This window comes from Astatotilapia calliptera, chromosome 22 (genome assembly GCF_964374335.1).
Source record: "Astatotilapia calliptera chromosome 22, fAstCal68.1, whole genome shotgun sequence".
Lineage (NCBI taxonomy): Eukaryota > Metazoa > Chordata > Actinopteri > Cichliformes > Cichlidae > Astatotilapia > Astatotilapia calliptera.
Window position 1 is genome coordinate 35,129,091 of NC_137442.1, and position 18,804 is coordinate 35,147,894.

The 18,804-nt window shown below is 41.2% G+C and overlaps 1 protein-coding gene across 1 annotated transcript in view; it reads right to left on the reverse strand.

Annotated features, from left to right (window-relative positions):
- The window catches only part of thsd7aa (thrombospondin, type I, domain containing 7Aa), a 173,394-nt gene that overhangs the window by 128,864 nt on the left and 25,726 nt on the right, over window positions 1–18,804 (reverse strand). The window lies entirely within an intron of this gene.

An 18,804-nucleotide genomic window follows, 5' to 3' on the forward strand; every position in this document is an offset into this window, starting at 1 on the left:
CTATACTAATCATTTTAATAAGTTAGGTCTGAGCAACAACTGTATAAAAACGCACAACATGGCTCCATTTCCTCAAAATTTTCCAGTTATAGGGGCTACCATGTCACATTTTTGAAACGAGATACTGCCACCCACTCACCCACTGGATGTGATCACACAAACTTCCCCCTGCACTTTTTACACAGCTTCACTGCTCTGGTTGTTTTTAACGATCTCTGCTGGTGGTTTTACTGTGTCTAATGGCTTGTTAAACTACGGTAAATACAACCACAATGATACATTGCAAAAGGAATACATGTTAACATCTTATAGATATATACCAGCGGTCCCCAACCTTTTTTGTTCCACAGACGGTTTCATGTCAGACAGTATTTTCACAGACCGGCGTTTAAGGTGTGGCGGGTAAATACAACAAAATAAAAGATACGACAAAAACTGGTATTTTGTAGATATAACAATAAACGCAAATTCAGTGTGTAATTGTGTAACTTTATTAGCAGCGTCCTCCTGAAATGCGCCAACAATATTGAGAGTAACACCCTCCTCTCTGCTCCTTAATGCTTTCTGGTCACTATGGTAACGCGTGAATATTTCTTTTAAAATAAGACACAACTACAACACGGGAAAGACCCAGGGAAACCGAGTTAATGATAAAAAACCCTGAAAACCATCAATTCCACACCCGAGGCTCAACTCTCACGGCCCGGGATCAAACGACCCGCGGCCCGGGGGGGGGGGAACCGCTGCTCTATACAACATGTAGCATCATTCTGAATTCCTATTGTTGATGAGTTAGCTAGGCTAGGCGCTAGGCGCTAGCATACGCACTATGTTATAGTGTTGTTGTTAGCCATCCTACACACCTGTGTTGCTGCCAATAATTAAGTAATTTGTCATTCCTTAGTTTTTGTTACCCTCGTTTTAAACAGAGAGGGAGGCCTTTGACATTCAACTAAAAACAACTAAAACATTCAACATTCAACTAAAAACTTTCAACTGCATGTTAAATTTAAAAACACAGCAGTTGAAGTTTTTCTAGAGGTTTAATTTGTTGTTTTTACTTAACAACAATTCTATGATCAGCTGCATTTACTTTGTGGGGAAACAACAAGCTGGATTCATGGGTCCAGAAGACAGACTTCTTCTCTTTCTTTCATCATAGCTGTCTTGTGTCTGTTGCATATGTTCACCAAGGCATACGTTCTTTCAGAAATATCAGGAGGACTGAAGGTCATCGCAGGGATCAAGCAGAACTCTTATTTTCACCATCAGCTTCCTCAGAAGGAAAATCCTCTTCAGACCTCCACTATAGGCCCACTCAGAAAACAGACAAAACTAGAACTTCATGAACAGTGTGACAGCAAGCTTTGCTTTTTGTTATGTACAAATACTGCACATTATCACCAGATGAAGCTCAAAGTCTGGACTTTTACATAATGATGTTCAGTCACGAAGAAGGTTACACATTACAAATATATACATATAGGGCGATCGTGGCTCAACTCGTTTGGAGTTTGTCTTGTAATCAGAAGGTTGCCGGTTCGACCCCCGGCTTGGACAGTCTTGGTCGTTGTGTCCTTGGGCAAGACACTTCACCTGTTGCCTACTGGTGGTGGTCATAGGGCTCGGTGGCGCCAGTGTCCGGCAGCCTCGCCTCTGTCAGTGCGCCCCAGGGTGGCTGTGGCTACAATGTAGCTGCCATCACCAGTGTGTGAGTGTGTGTGTGAATGTGTGTGTGAATGGGTGGATGACTGGATATGTAAAGTGCTTTGGGGTCCTTAGGGACTAGAAAAGCGCTATACAAATGCAGGCCATTTACCATATATATATATGAGACTTTTGATCTTCCATCGGGTTTTTGCTGTCAGAGAAAATATCATGTACTCTGTATGCAGCTTCATGCATTCAGCGAAAGACCAAACTGATGTACTGTTTATTCTCCTCAGTGTAAAGAGCAGCATGGAAGTGGGTAATAATCTATATAATGATAACAGGTACATGGATGTTTAATACCTTTGACTTTTTGTCTTTGACTTTCTCATAAACTAATTTCAGTTTACAGTAGCAGTAGATATTTTGGTAGCGTAGCCTCTGTACTTTGTTCATCAGCTAATTTTGGAGTTTTTACTCCCATATTCACTTAGTGTATTAAGCTTATGACATCTTGTTGAGCACAATTGTGCATGGAGCACAATTAGACCACAAAAATATTTTTGCTGTGATTACTTTGTAAGAACTACTCTCTGAAAAAGATAATATATATTTTTTATTTTTCTATTGAATAGATTATAGAGAATAGATAAACATAAAACCAAGAACTTGACATTTCACAGTCAGCCTTTCATAACCCTTTCCAGTAGAGGCAATTCAATTCCAGTCCTTAAGAGCTGACTGTAAAAGCGCCCATCAAAATAACATTCATTATCAATGTTAGCATTATGGAGAACCACATTAGCAATCTAAAAGCTAAGTGCTCCCTGGTATAATGCACTGACAAATACACACAGTTCTAATTGTTAGCGGCGTGCGGATCGATATTGAAATATCGATTCTTCTGATACCGGTAATTTATGTTCTAGAATCGATTCTCATATTAAAATATCGACATTTTAGTATTTTGGGGTGAATTTGTAGTTTTTCATTAACAGGAACACAGTGGAAAGAAACTATATCATTCAGATCATCTAAATTGGAAGGAATTGCTTCCTCTTACGCCTTTCATAGTCATACGGCTGTATAAATGTGTCGCAGTCCCTGGCGTGTGCACTGACGACAATGACTGAGCGTAAACTGAATCATGTGTGGACGTATTTTACCTCCACAAACAGCCAAGATGCGGTTTGCGATACATGTGGCAAGACAGTGAGGAGCTGAACACCTCAGAGTAAATCATATTACAGAATATGATAAGCTTATGTTGAGGCGAACTGAAGAGGAGGAGAGGGACAGGTGCTGCTAGGGCGAGACAGACGTCTCTCGCAGAGTCCTTTAGTGCTGCAGGCAGGCAACATGCTCAAATAGCGCACAACTTCAGGTTTTTTTTAATTTCTATATGATAATTCTGCATTATTAAGCAACAAGAACAAGTAGTGTGATGTCCTGTAATCATTATGAAGCTATATTATTACAATTACATAATACAACTATATATTGTTTTATAAAATACAATTAAACATTACGTTTTTGTACAGAGTATTGGTATTGGATCAGGATCAGCCACAGCCTGCGCCACAGCCTGCGCCACAGCCTGCGCCACAGCCTGCGCCACAGCCTGCGCCGCCACAGCCTGCGCCGCCAGTGGAAGGGCTCAGCGAGCCGGAGGAGCTCAGCGAGCCGGAGGAGTCCGCGCCACACGTGGATGAGCTCAGCGAGCCGGAGGAGCCCCGCGCCGCAGCCGGATGAACTCAGTGAGCCGAAGGAGCCCGCACCACACGTGGATGAGCTCAGCGAGCCGGAGGAGCCCCGCGCCGCAGCCGGAGGAGCTCAGCGAACTGGAGGGACCCACTCAGCCAGAGCTGGAGGTCGGCGTGCTGGAGGGACCTCCACATCCAGCGCGCCCTCCACACCACTCACGTCCAGCGCGCCCTCCACGCCGCCCACGTCCAGCAGCACAGGCACCATGTCTACAACTTGCATGGCCAGCACATGGTGGATCGTGTGTTGTGCTACATTGTCGCCAGGGGCAGATCTAGAAGGGTGGCATGGGTGGCAAGTGCCACCCTAAAATGATCCCTTGCCACCCCAAGTGCCACCCCAGTTTTGCATATGACTGTGTTGTTTATTAAAATAAGATAGCATTAACAGTTTGAGCGCAGTTACAGTCAACAGTGAATATAAATGCTATATAAAACACCATGGGAATTTCGCTTTTTACACAGGTGGTTGGATGTGACATTGTGGAAATGGAAGGAAGGTGAGTGTTATTAACCCTCCGTGGTCCACGGACACGCTGCACCTCCAAATCACACGACTGATGTAAGCTGACATAGCAACAAGCTGCAGCCAGCTGAGTCTCTATTTCAGCCCACATTGAAAGTTCGGACTTCAAAGTTTTTACATTTTAAGTACAGGCCAGTAAATCCAGAGTTATGATAATATATATAAGCCATGCTCAGTGTTGGGGAGTAACGGAATACATGTACCGCCGTTATGTATTTAAAATACAAAATATGAGTAACTGTATTCCGTTACAGTTACCGTTTAAAAAGGTGGCATTCAGAATACAGTTACTTTGTTGAAATAAATGGATTACACTGCGGTACTTTCCTGTTTCATATTGTCGCGGGTCAGGACTGTTTGGGTTTGTTTGACAGCTACGTTCTGTTGTTCCAGGCGGCAGCGTTACGGTTTCCATGGTTACAGGGCGACGCTCTCTCTCTCTGCGACTGTGTGTTTCCTGGGTGAGAGAGCGCCTTTTCGTTGTTGTGCTAAGCTAACAGGCAGAATGCTACAAGCATAGCTCTAAAGAATGTAGCATCATGGGCAGTGTAGTCCGTGCTGCAGGGAGAATGGACTGCCATACACGTTATGGGTCTGTGAGCGCGAGGAGGGAGAAAAAGGGGAGTGGAAAGGTACGAGTTGTCATCGAGGAAAAACGGGAGCTGGAAGCATGTAAATATAATAATAACCACTGCAGCCAAGAAGAGAGCCTGACGAGCCCAGTTGTAAGTAAGCTATTAAGACTCGACTGTACACTGTGTTCGTGTTTTCCTCCGAAACAATAAGTTCCATTGGAGCAGTCTTTCAACGCCTCTCTCTGTCTCTCGCAAGAAAAGTTGACCAACACAACAAAGTAAAGCTATTTTTCGGCTACGAGCCGACAGGGACCCCGCCGTATTAGCCAGAGGTCCCTTTACTACAGTTCGGAGTCGCGGACCTTCAGTAACAGTAATAAATCACGTTTTCTAAGGACAGCGTGAAAACAGTAAAGAAAGAAATAAAGCCACGTTTCCTTTCGGTGGAAAAATGTACCATGTCCACCAATTAAAAAAAATTCAACACGTGGGATTTGGTTGTTTAGGAAGAGGGGAGAGTTTTGGGAGTGACGGTAACGGCAGCGAGACAGAGCGAGCGAGCGAGTGAGAGAGAGCGAGAGAGTTTTTAGCTGTGGGAGATTTGTAACGTTTAGTGTGTTGTGTTGTCTTGTGTAGTTGTTCTGTTGTGTAGTTGTTGTTTTGTTTTGTGTGTCAGTGAGGGCACTAATGAATGCCACAAAGGCACATTTGCAATGTAAACACTGTCACTAAGTAGAAAACCAGCAGAGTGATACACCTCCTGTTGTCAGGCCTGCAGGTTTGTCCCTGTGCTGTTCTCCTCTGTCTTTTGGTGGACAAACTTTTTTTTACTGGCACGCATCATTTGTGGGGCATCTTATTGCGAAACCTGATTGTTCTCTCATTTTAGTTTTAGTAATATTTTTAAATGGTTGTAGAAAATGAAAAAAAATGTCAGGTGTATTGGCTGCATTTTTAGATAAATAGCTGTTTATGTTTACAAAATGTACATTTTATATTTGCATTTCAAGTTATAAAAATTTACTCAACATGTCTGTTTTTTTTTCAGTAAAGAAATACTAATAGGATTTTAAGTTATTTGTGTGATTTCAGATCAGTAATACTAAAGCAGTATGTGAGTGAAAAAAAACAACTAAATTCAGTTGAGCTGAAAAGATACCAAACAAGGCAACGGGGAAAAAAATGAAACAATTTGAGGGTGAAATACAAATAAACACATACAAATACAACTAAAAGGAGTCAAAAATTGTATTTCAGACCTCAGTGGGTTAATCCAACAAATCATGAAAAACTAGGTTTAAATTTTTGTTCATGACAGTGCAGATTTCTGACATTTTGTGTAATTTCAGCTGTAACAATGTGACTGTTTTCTAACAAAAAACAGTGAAACTTAAGTTAGACTTGTGTTTGTAAATGAAGCGCCCCATGTTGTGTAGCTTTCTGGATTTTATACTTATTGGGCTGCATATTTATTTATTATGCAGACTATACAGTACATTAGATCAAAACTCACATGTTTTATGTAACTAAAGTGTGTAATTATGTGGGCTACAGACAATAATTAAGTTATAGACTATATTTCTATGAAAAAGTGTATACTTACTGCATTTGAATTATTTTAACCATATGTAACCACCTGCATATGTGTTTGGGAAAAAAAAGGCTTTGATTTTGCCATCCCATTTGATTTCTTTGGCACCCTAAGAAAATTTCTCTAGATCCGCCCCTGATTGTCGCCCGCCACAGCTGCCATGCCGCCGCCGCCACGCCCCCGCCACTGGACACGTGACCGCCCACCGTGGCTGTCGGACCCATGGCTGCCCGCCGGAGCAGCAGCGTCGCCGCTATTGGACGCGTGGCAGGCCGCCGGAGCTGCGTCTGACGAAAAGCCACAGACCACGCAGCAGGTATATCGTCGCCTCGACATCTGCCTTTGTTGTAGCATTTGTGTCACATACTAATGATTTCAAGTCAACAGGGACGCATCTGTCAAATTCAAAGATGACGCCTTTGTGCTCAGCTGTCTTCGCCTCTCCTTTCGACTCCTCTTTTCTGACTTTTGCATTGTACTCCTCATTCTTTTGGTAATATGGTCATTAGGTGGCAATGCACTAATTACTTATGACCACCAAACACTTTCAAATCTTCGATTCTCTCACTCCTATGGTTCGGATCCATGCTGGACTCTGGGAGACGCCACCCTGTCACGATCGGACTCCTCCACCAGCATATCGTGTACAAGAAACACTATAGGAAGCGGGGCAAACAGAGTGGCTTTCGCATCTGTCTTAATGGTTACCTTAAAGCACAGGCTATGGCTAATCCACATGCTAGCATGGATATTCTACATCCTCCCTCTTCCTCCCATGACTGCCTCCTTGCCAGATCGCTTAGCCTTCGGTGGATCTGCTCCGTCGGACAGCAAGTCTACCCAGCCCTCCCAGTGGCATGCCTGCCTATTCATACCTAGATAACGTCTTCCAGAGGTGGCGTTCATCATAGCAACCTAAGCCGTTTGCGACGCGCTACGAGTAGGGACATGGCGCCCATGACACGGATGGCTCTACTAAATGTAAGGTTGCTAGTGAATAAGACTTTTGTTTTAAATGACTTTTCCCTTGCCTCGGGGCTGGACGTTTTGTTCCTGATGGAGACTTGTATTCACCCTGGTGAGTCCTTCTCCTTCTCTGAGCTTGTCCCGCCAGACTGTGCTTTCTTCAGCTCACCTAGGCTTACGGGCAGAGGTGGTGGCTTAGACTCGTTTTTAAAAAAAAAACCATAAAATTCGGCAGCTTCCCTACACTACCTACCCTGGCTTTGAAGTCCAATTAATGGAGTTGGCCAATTCTTCTAAAGCTCTGTGTGTTGTGGTCTACCGACTGCCGAAATACAACAAGGCTTTTATTCAGGACTTTGCTGATCTATTAGGATCTGTTCTTTTTAAATATGACTGGTGATTTTAATATTCATATCTGTTGTAAGGATGATCCATTAGCCAAAGACTTTCTTGCTCTAACTGACTTTCTTAACCTTGTTCAGTGGGTAAATGAACCAGCCCACTTTAAAGTCCATACCCTTGATCTGTTTTTTTCATATGGCCTGGACATTTGTATTTAAGACATTGACAATGTTGGGATCTCTGATCACTTCCCAGTTGTTTTTGATGTTGATCTATGCAATACAGAACTGCACCCTGAGAGCCTCTGACGCCCTATGTGCATAATTAATTCTGAAACTGTGGCTAATTTTTCTGTGGTGTTCCTTAATTCTGCACCCACTATTACTGATTGTCCCATACCTCATACAGTTGATGACTTTGCTGATTCTTTGCTATCTACATGCTCCTCTATCCGAATGACGTCACCACGTTGCGGAGCGTCATTTACCTGGCAGGAAACACGGCGCCTAAGCGGCTCAAACGCTCAAAAGTTTGGTTACACTTTACGAGAACGGATGACAACAGGGCAACTTGCAATACTTGCAAAGTAGATATTTCATTTAAGGGAGGAAACACTACGAATATGCAAAAGCATTTGCTCACAAAACACACGATGACCTTAAAGGAATGTCGTGTTTTTAATTCCGCTCCAGACTCGTGAATCTCAACCCAGCAGCAGCGGTAATGCAGCAGGTAAATAATCAACTAACAGTGCATATTATGTTAGCGCGATCTGCCTTATTACAAAACCTGCCTGTGCACTTAGGTGACCATGATGAGACAGAGTCTGGCTCAGATGCTGGCAGTTCTCGCTGCAGTCTGCCGGTAGCGTCTCCTTTCAGGCCAGGATAGACGAATGTCACCGAGCAGTGACTCAGTTTGTGGTCAAAGGCTTGAACCCATTTGCCACAGCAGATGATTTTCGGTAAGTGAGTGTGTTTAATTGTAGGCAGGGACATTACTGGATATTCTTGTATAATTGCTACTGAATAATTTATGTTATACTTTGTTATTGCTACAGAAGAATATTTATTTTATTATTTTACATTTACAATTTTTTTCCCGGGGACCCTGTGACACCCCATTGAAGAGCCGTAGGCTGGATCTCTTAAGATCTCACTGTTGGGTTTGTAAGGCCATGTTACTTGTTACTTAAATCTTGTTCAAAGAGAAGATATAAAGCAAAGTTCTAAGCTAATCGACCTTAGTGTTCTCCTTTTTTAAAAATAAGAATCGATAAGAGAATCGATAAAGAATGGAATCGTTAAACAGAATCGAAAATGGAATCGGAATTGTGAAAATCGTATCAATACCCATCCCTAGTTCTAGCCGGTGTCACTCACTGCCCTTAAGCAAATAGTTGAACAACTGAAAAATACAAATTCTGTACATGATATTCTCCCATCACGCATTATCAAGGATGGTTTTGATGCAATCGGGCCTAGTATCTTAACTCTAATGAATTCTTAATTGCTTTCCGGCCATGTTCCGTCAGCCTTTAAACACGCTGTAGTGCAGCCTGTTCTCAAAGAAGGAGCCTCGATCATAATGACTTTGTGAACTACAGGCCGATTTCCAAAATCCCATTCCTGTCCAAAATCTTGGAGAGATAGTTTTCTCACAACTCCAGGCCTATCTGGATACGATGGATTCATTTCAGCCTGGCTTTAAACCACGTCAAAGCACTGAAACAGCTCTGCTGAGAGTCGTTAATGATCTTCTCCTAATTGCCGATTCAGGTAGTTCTGCGGTCTTAGTCTTACTGGACTTGTCCTCAGCCTTTGATATGGTGGACCATAATATTCTACTAACGAGGTTAGAACATACATGCATTAGAGGTGACACCCTTAACTGGTTTGAATCCTATCTTTCGAGCAGGTCCTCCTCTGTCATTCTGGGTGCCTATTCTTCCTCTGCTGCAGCCTTCTGCTGTGGCGTGCCTCAAGGCTCTGTGTTGGGCCCAATGTTGTTCTCTCTCTATATGCTACCTCTAGGCCTAATCTTTGAAAAATACAACATTTCATTCCATTGCTATGCTGATGATATACAAATTTACTTTCAGCTAACTGACAATGTTGCTCTGTCACTGCACTGCTTCCTAGAGTGCATGAGAGAAGTCAAAGACTTTGGGCAGGTTGCTTCTCCCCAAGACAAGAACTAACAGACTTAAAAACTCCTTTGTCCCACACGCCATCAGACTGTTTAACTCCTCTCTGTGGGGGAGAGGGAGGGGAAACAGGAGGAGAAAGGAGGGGGGACAACTAAGCTGTAGTGCCTCTTCACCTCACAGTGCAATACCTTTGTGCAATACTTTTGTAAATAGTCAATGGTGCAATAGACCTCAATACTTGAAATGTGCAATTCACTTGTATTTTTATTTTTATTCCTATTTACTCTATCCCCTTCGTATATTTTATTTATATATGTCTGTGTATTTATATGTGTGTGTGTGTGTGTGTGTGTGTGTGTGTGTGTGTGTGTGTGTGTGTGTGTGTGTGTGTCTGTGCTGTGCTTTTGGAAATTGTGGTGTTTGACAGTCATTTCCCCCGGGGCCAACTAGTTGATACCTTTGGATCCCTCGCCACTTTTCTCTCTGACACTGTTAGTAATCTAGGTGTGCTGCTGGACAGCTCCTTCAAATTTGACAAACAAGTGACCTCTGTAGTCAAATCTAGCTTCTACTAACTGCGTCGTATTTCGAAGGCTAAGTATTGCGTACCACATAAGGATCTTGAAAAGCTTATTCATGCCTTTGTGACCTCTAGATTAGATTACTGTAATTCCTTTTACTTTGGTCTCCATGCTGTTCTTCTCCATAGATTACAGCATGTCCAAAATGCTGCGGCACGCCTTTTGACTGGTACCGGATGGTTTGCCTCTATCACCCCTGTCCTTTCTGATTTGCACTGGCTCCCCATCAAATACCGCATCGAATTTAAAATATTGCTGCTTACCTTCAAAATTATAAATAATACAGCACCTAGCTATCTTGCCATACACCCCTGGGAGAGCCCTCAGATTATCCAACCAATTACTCTTGGTACAGCCTAGATCTTGGCTCAAGACCAGAGGTGACCGTGCGTTTGCCCTGGTTGCACCTAACCTGTGGAACAACATTCCCATTGCTATTCACACGTCTGACTTCTCTTCATCCTGGCGTTGTTCCCGCTGGTGCAGGGTCCGCTCTTCGGCAAAGGTTTCTCCATTTGGTTCTGTCCAAGGCGTCCTCAGGTGATGCGTTGATGGTCTTAATGTCCTCCTTAATTTTGTCCATCCACCATTTCTTCGGTCTGCCTTCTGGGTCGATCATTATTGCCGTTTTTGCACGTCTGACTCCATCCAATTATTTAAATCACGATTAAAAACTCACTTATTTAATCTTTCTTTCCCAGTTAGTAAACGCCGGTATTTTATAATCAATTCCAATTTTATCTTTCTATATATATCTTCTTCTACTTTAAACCTGTGTGTTTTTAGCAAGTTTGATTTGATATTCACTTTTATTCTTGTGTAATTAGTGCCATTGACCTGTTCAGTACTTTGTTAATGGTCTTATATTATTCATGTTTTAACTTGCTGTTTTATTGTGAAGCACTTTGGTATACCGTTGGTTTTTAAATGTGCTATATAAATAAAGTTGTATTATATTGTATTGTATTTCACGGGACACTTGGATGCGTTGTTATCGTGAAAACCATGCACATTAGTTGGTTCTCAATTGTAATGGAAAATCAGTCGAATCCAGTCAAGTCGTAATGAGCCGTGGCGAATTGTTCTGAGTAGGTACAAATGGAAAAGAGGCTTTAGAATACCATGACCTGGATGACTGTGAACATACACAGACACATGAGTCACAAATACACAACAGCACAGATGAAAGGTTTTACAGTTTTTACTACTGTTTCTTTACAGTGCCACCTCTGGGTTCACAAGTTTTCAACTGGGAAATTGGAGTTGGGGGTTCCATATTTAAATTCTGAGTGGAAACTTAGAAGCCTTATTCAGGAATGCAACGTAACTCTGTAAGCCTTCTTGCCCTTAACATACCAACTAACCATGACTGTTGTGAAAGTGAGCTTGTCTGAAAACAATCACTTTCTGTTTGGTGTACCACACTGATAGCAAACACCAGAACCTCGCCCTCCTCCATCACACAACTTGTCAAGCCTTAACATTTTAAGAATTTCTACTTTTCTACTACTGTTCTTTACATTGTTTCACAAAGGTATATCTGGAACAAAAGGGAGAGACTGGAATTGCTAGAGCAGTTTTGATGATTGATCTCAGGGTTAAGCAGGAAATTTGAGCAACAATGATGTTCTCAGTGGCAGATGGCCTTATCAAGACTCCTGAGGAACTGGTGGCACTGAAGATTATCTGAGAAGGCATCTGAGTCAGAAAAGTAGTCCTGAGGAAGTACAAGAGACATGTGATGACTGGGTGGAGAGAGAAGAAAAATGGCATAGAGGAGATAGCCAGGTGACTCTTTTTGTGAAATCTGTCCATTAGTCATTATTCAATCTGGGCTATAAAGTGGAGAAGCAAACAAGATTGAATTAGGCTGGGTAACATGGGAAATGCACTCCCTGAGGTTGGGGGTGAAAGGATAGGGTGGTGAAAGGAAAAATAATAGGATGAGAGTGGTTCAAGACCTACAGAGGCTGGAATCATCAACTTTGCACTCAGCATAGAGACCAATCCACTTCTTCTTATCTGATTATGACACTCTACTTGGCAAGAGGGGAAATGTCATCAGCACCTTGAGCCATTACCCTGCTGCTCTTTGTTTTCTGGAGGCAGAGGCTCCCAAATGTCTGTGACGAGAAGTTGTCTTTGTTATGAGATGGTCACTACAAATCATAAGTGGAGGCAAGGCTACTAAAATTTTCATGTCGGGGTGAAACCAGTTCTCTTTTTACATAATGAAATACTATTAAAAGGATTATATTGACCATATAACATATGAAAGTGCTAGATTACTAAAACAGTTTTTAATACCCAAGTGGGGGAAATAATAGAGGATGTTTTAAAGCTGCATAAAAATAGGTGATGGGTAGACAGATGTCCAATACTAAAACAGTCCTTCTGCCTACTGCCAGGGAACAAAGCAGTGGCAGCAATGGTGGCGGTGCTGTGGGGGTTGGGTAGGATATGGTTGGATAGATTTCTTAAATGTCAGAGGGGTGAGGTGGGATTAGACAAAGGAGGAGATGGGGGGTGGCTGGGACTGCTTTATTAAGACATGTCATGTCAAACCATGCATCCTTTCTTTAATAGACAAGCAAGCAACTCAGAAACAACTGTGCAGAATACAACCTGATAGTTTTAGTTGCATATTAGCCTTTTGATAAGTAAAATAACAATGTTAGTTTGTGCCATTTAATTCATTCATTCATATTAGAATGTCATAAATACATTGTTTTGTCAGAAATGTGTTCCTCTTTGTAATCGTTGTATATGGTTTTCATTTAATGTCACAGACAAGTCAAGATGAAATCTGTCTTGAAAATCAGTGTGTACATAAACCTTTACTATACTAATCAGCACAGATGTCACGTCAGTTCTCTCCACTTTGTGCTTTTCCTCTTGATAAATATTTACATTTCATGACAACTTAAGTATCTTTCTTTTACAGGAAGATTAAATGTCTAAACCAGTTGTGCTGGTTTAAACTGATTTAGGTTTTTGTCTAAAACCTTTAAAAATGATAAAACTTGATTACCAGATAAAAAATAGTAAAGTGAGACATTTACTAATAAAAAACCTTTTAATTTTTATTCATCTTTATTTTTCTTCACTTGCAATATTTTGGGCTACATATTCAGTTTTTGTAAATATATACTTTTTTCTTATTTTAATCAGTACACATTGTACAGTGGGGCAAAAAAGTATTTAGTCAGCCACCGATTGTGCAAGTTCCCCCACCTAAAATGATGACAGAGGTCAGTAATTTGCACCAGAGGTACACTGCAACTGTGAGAGACAGAATGTGAAAAAAAAATCCATGAATCCACATGGTAGGATTTGTAAAGAATTTATTTGTAAATCAGGGTGGAAAATAAGTATTTGGTCAATAACAAAAATACAACTCAATACTTTGTAACATAACCTTTGTTGGCAATAACAGAGGTCAAACGTTTACTATAGGTCTTTACCAGGTTTGCACACACAGTAGCTGGTATTTTGGCCCATTCCTCCATGCAGATCTTCTCGAGAGCAGTGATGTTTTGGGGCTGTCGCCGAGCAACACGGACTTTCAACTCCCGCCACAGATTTTCTATGGGGTTGAGGTCTGGAGACTGGCTAGGCCACTCCAGGACTTTCAAATGCTTCTTACGGAGCCACTCCTTTGTTGCCCGGGCGGTGTGTTTTGGATCATTGTCATGTTGGAAGACCCAGCCTCGTTTCAACTTCAAAGTTCTCACTGATGGCAGGAGGTTTTGGCTCAAAATCTCACGATACATGGCCCCATTCATTCTGTCCTTAACACGGATCAGTCGTCCTGTCCCCTTGGCAGAAAAACAGCCCCATAGCATGATGTTTCCACCCCCATGCTTCACAGTAGGTATGGTGTTCTTGGGATGCAACTCAGTATTCTTCTTCCTCCAAACACGACGAGTTGAGTTTATACCAAAAAGTTCTACTTTGGTTTCATCTGACCACATGACATTCTCCCAATCCTCTGCTGTATCATCCATGTGCTCTCTGGCAAACTTCAGACGGGCCTGGACATGCACTGGCTTCAGCAGCGGAACACGTCTGGCACTGCGGGATTTGATTCCCTGCCATTGTAGTGTATTACTGATGGTGACCTTTGTTACTTTGGTCCCAGCTCTCTGCAGGTCATTCACCAGGTTCCCCCGTGTGGTTCTGGGATCTTTGCTCACCGTTCTCATGATCATTTTGACCCCATGGGATGAGATCTTGCGTGGGAGATTATCAGTGGTCTTGTATGTCTTCCATTTTCTGATGATTGCTCCCACAGTTGATTTTTTCACACCAAGCTGCTTGCCTATTGTAGATTCACTCTTCCCAGTCTGGTGCAGGTCTACAATACTTTTCCTGGTGTCCTTCGAAAGCTCTTTGGTCTTGGCCATGGCGGAGTTTGGAGTCTGACTGTTTGAGGCTGTGGACAGGTGTCTTTTATACAGATGATGAGTTCAAACAGGTGCCATTCATACAGGTAACGAGTGGGGGACAGAAAAGCTTCTTACAGAAGACGTTACAGGTCTGTGAGAGCCAGAGATTTTCCTTGTTTGAGGTGACCAAATACTTATTTTCCACCCTGATTTACCAATAAATTCTTTACAAATCCTACCATGTGAATTCATGGATTTTTTTTTTTCACATTCTGTCTCTCACAGTTGAAGTGTACCTCTGGTGCAAATTACTGACCTCTGTCATCATTTTAAGTGGGGGAACTTGCACAATCGGTGGCTGACTAAATACTTTTTTGCCCCACTGTATGTATTAACTACCAGTATATTTTTGTGCATGTTTTTATCATAAATTCATGATAGTCCCAGTTCAATGCACAATGAAGAATTTGTCAAATGCTTTGTTTTGTCAATTTTCTAAAGTTTAATAAAGTCAGATGTATTAAAGTGACTTAAACAGTTCAGCTACAGTCTACAGTTAACATAACCTTTGACTATCAATAATCATCATTTAGCTTTAGCAAGCTAAACTTAATCATGTCAAGTTAATTGAATCTGTTGTCAGTAGATGTAAAGTTAATGTAATTTAACTCTTTTCTTCAGCATTTAATTAACAAAGCTTAGTTAGATTTACTTAAAATATCAAACAATTAATTGCATATAATTGCAATTAATTACTTTCCCCATTGAAACAACTGAGTTTTGTGGTACTGGTTGCCATAACTTGATTAAGTAAATACAACATTTTATTTCTTAGAGTGAAGCACTGAAGAGTTTGATGTGAATGCAGCTGAAAGAAATAAAGACCAAACCAAGTAATATTTAAGCTCGCCTCACCGTGTGTTTCTGTGCCATATCATCCAACTCGTAAATATACAAAGATGCTGTCATTAATTTGGTTCATTTTAGTGTAAATGTGACACATTGTCAAATATGTATATTAATATATTAATGTGATATTTAAAATCCATTAGTTAACTATTGCTGTGAGGTATGTAAAAGACAGTGCAAAAGAAATACCAAAGGTGGTCTGAGGAAGTAAACCAGGGACCCCTGGCCTCTTCTCCACCACCTCCTGCTCAGGCAGTAAGTAGAACAGATGGGGTCCAGTGGCATGCAAGGGAGCAATGAAGAAATGAGGGTAGGAAGATGGAGGGGTGTGGAGGTTGATGGACGAGTGGAGGAGGTGTTGATTAGCCCACCACAGACTCGCTGTGATATATTTAGCTTCATGTTGCCAGTGAGGAGCTCAGTATGCCAGGAGGGTTGATATGTGCACCCCACAGATGATTTCTAGGCTCAGCCGCTTTAACACATTAACTTGGCTACCGTCACCCTCTCTGATGATTGATCTGGTTTTCTTCCATTTGAAGAACTATATTAAGTCACAGAGTGCAAATCTATTTTCCACTGGCCTTCATGCAAAGAGTTACCACACTGAAAAGCTTTCAGGAACACACAGATTTCATCTTATAGCTTGGATGCAATATTGTGGATTTATTTGAACTGAGCTGCAGATTTGATATGATATGAGCTATTTCTCCATATGAGCAGGAATTTGGATGTACAGAACACTTCAGGATTATTTCCTAACTGCTAACTGCTTGTAATATTTATTTAATGCATTAGAAAAAAGAACTGATGACGAGTGAATGGACCTCAGTGTAGAGTTGGATGTCTCGAGACCGGTCTTGGTCTCGAGGAGACCACTTTTACGTGGTCTTGGTCTCGGTCTTGGTCTCGGTCTCGGTCTTGGTCAAATTGTCAAATTGACATAGTGTTCGGGAGTGGGGGTGGAGGGGTGGGGGGGGCTTACTGGGCTTAAGCCCAGGTCCTTTTTTCAGAAGTCCGGGGTCTTTTGGAGTGTAATTTGTTAGTTAGATGCCTAACTGACAACTGTATAAAACAAAAACAACACACGAAGCACAGAGCGCACCGTCGTAAATTCCCCCTAATTTTGGTATGATCCGAGCTCAGGCACTGGGCGACTGAGCACAGCACCCATGTGAGCGAGAAGCTGCTGCCTGCGAGTTTCCTGCAGACAGAGGAGAGCTTAAGTTTGACCAGGTACCAAAGCAAATCATTCGTACTGAACTAATAATGTAAATATGACGGTGAATCACAAAAGATTGATATCAAACTGATCACTTGGTTGCGTTACTTGCTCTTCGAGTGAATCAACAAATGGATAAATAAAAAGCCGAACAGCAATGCTGATTCTTAGCTTACATTTCATATTTTCAGTTGTTTCCCTCCACGGCTAAACAAACTCTCTAAACCAGTTTCAGTTGTGTACTGATGAACACAACAATGGACGTAATGGGCTTCTTACAAAGAAAAAACTCAGGTAGATGTTATTTTATATATTATGCTTTGTATATTGTTCAGTATATTTCTATGCAAAACAAGAGGGATTTCAATACACAGCAGTATATTCACAGCTGAAACCAGATATTTACACTTTATGGAGAAAACATAAAAACTTTTTTTTTTACTGTTAAACATCAGTTTAGAGTAAACTTGTTTTATTTTAGATAAATAAATATTGAAATATCTTTTGAATTAATTAAATGTCAGAATAAAAAGAGGGAGCTGTCTATTTTAATCACTTTCATCAAATGTAGGAGTACATGTACACTAAGTTTATTGTTAATTAATAAGAAAACTCCAGACGATTCCATTCTGAGCTGAAGAAGCTTCTGATTGGTTAGTAGAGTCCATGTGAGTAAACTGGTGGCACAGCTGTGGATGCATATAAGGCAAAACACAGAGCCTGTTTCTGTGACATGGGAAAATCAAGAGATGTCAACCAAAACACCAGGAAAAGAACTGTGGAGCTCCATAAGTGTGGCTCAGTTTGAATACAATTTGGTGCCATTTGCAATTAAGAAATACAGACAGTTTCTCTCTTTACTCTCAAAGTTAACAAATATGTTTTTATATTTATCAATCTAAAAAAATAAACATTTAGTCTGATTTGACGTTACAATTAAAAAAGTGTTTGTGTTTTGATCTGAAGAGTAATAAATATGTGGTTTCAACTGTATATTTGATGATGTTGGTGTTTGGCTTGATTGTCAGCACAGAGAGAGAGAGAGAGGGCGAGAGAGAGGGAGAGAGAGAATGAGGACAGAACAGAGATGAACAAGAGCAGGTGAGACACACATGTTAGTCAAATGGTTGTTTGCCAAAACTCATCAGAACATGTATCTATTACCTATAGTGTATCTTTTAGATACCATTTGTTACTTTTCAAATTCTGCATTTATTAAGTTCTGCAGGCTTGTTTGCACAACAAGGCTAAATAATTATATAAACGTTTCTCAATCTAAATATTGTACTTTGGTAGAATTAAAAAATAAGTGTAGTGCAGGTCTATGATGATTTTTAGTGCTGCTATCATTTAGTACTGATTGTGGTTCTGTTTTGGTTAAGTCCTAAATAGTCCTGATTTTGAACTGTTGTAGTCCTGTTTTAATTCCGGATCAGTTCTGGGTCTGGTTGAATCTGGGTTTAGTCCCTGTGTCTTGATACAGCCTTGACTTTGTTCTGCCTTGCTGCTTAATTTAAAAAATAGTTTAAGGTGTCCTGCATATGTGATATATGTTTTTTTCCTATATGAAGTCATTCTTTTTTGAACAAAACTCAAAACAGAGCCTATTAATCTTTCACTTAATTTCCTTTGGCTGCTCAGCTCTCAGTGGCTCAGCTATGCTTCAATCCCTCCATATTGTGGCCAATCACATGTGAGGATATAGGATAATATATTTATGTGAAAAACAGAGAGGGTGAGAGACGCGACAGTCAAGTGGAGCGTGCGTCTGTCCTCTCAGTGAATGAGTGAGACAGTAAACACATGAATATGCCTGAGACCCGCAAATGAAGCAGCATCTGGCTGCAGTTTAAAGACTTTTTTTGTCTCGACTTGGTCTCGGTCTCGGATTAGGCGGTCTTGGCTGCAAGTCTACTTCAGCGTGAAAATTCAATTTTCCTGGAGCAACAGAAAGTCTTGTTTCTGATCCAGAAGAATTTCATCCAAGGAGACTCCCGAGCTGTCATCACCAGTGTTGGTTAGTTACTTGAAAAAAGTAATCAGTAACTAATTACTGATTACTTCCCCCAAAAAGTAATCGCGTTACTTTAGTGATTACTTATTTTCAAAAGTAATTAATTACTTAGTTACTTAGTTACTTTT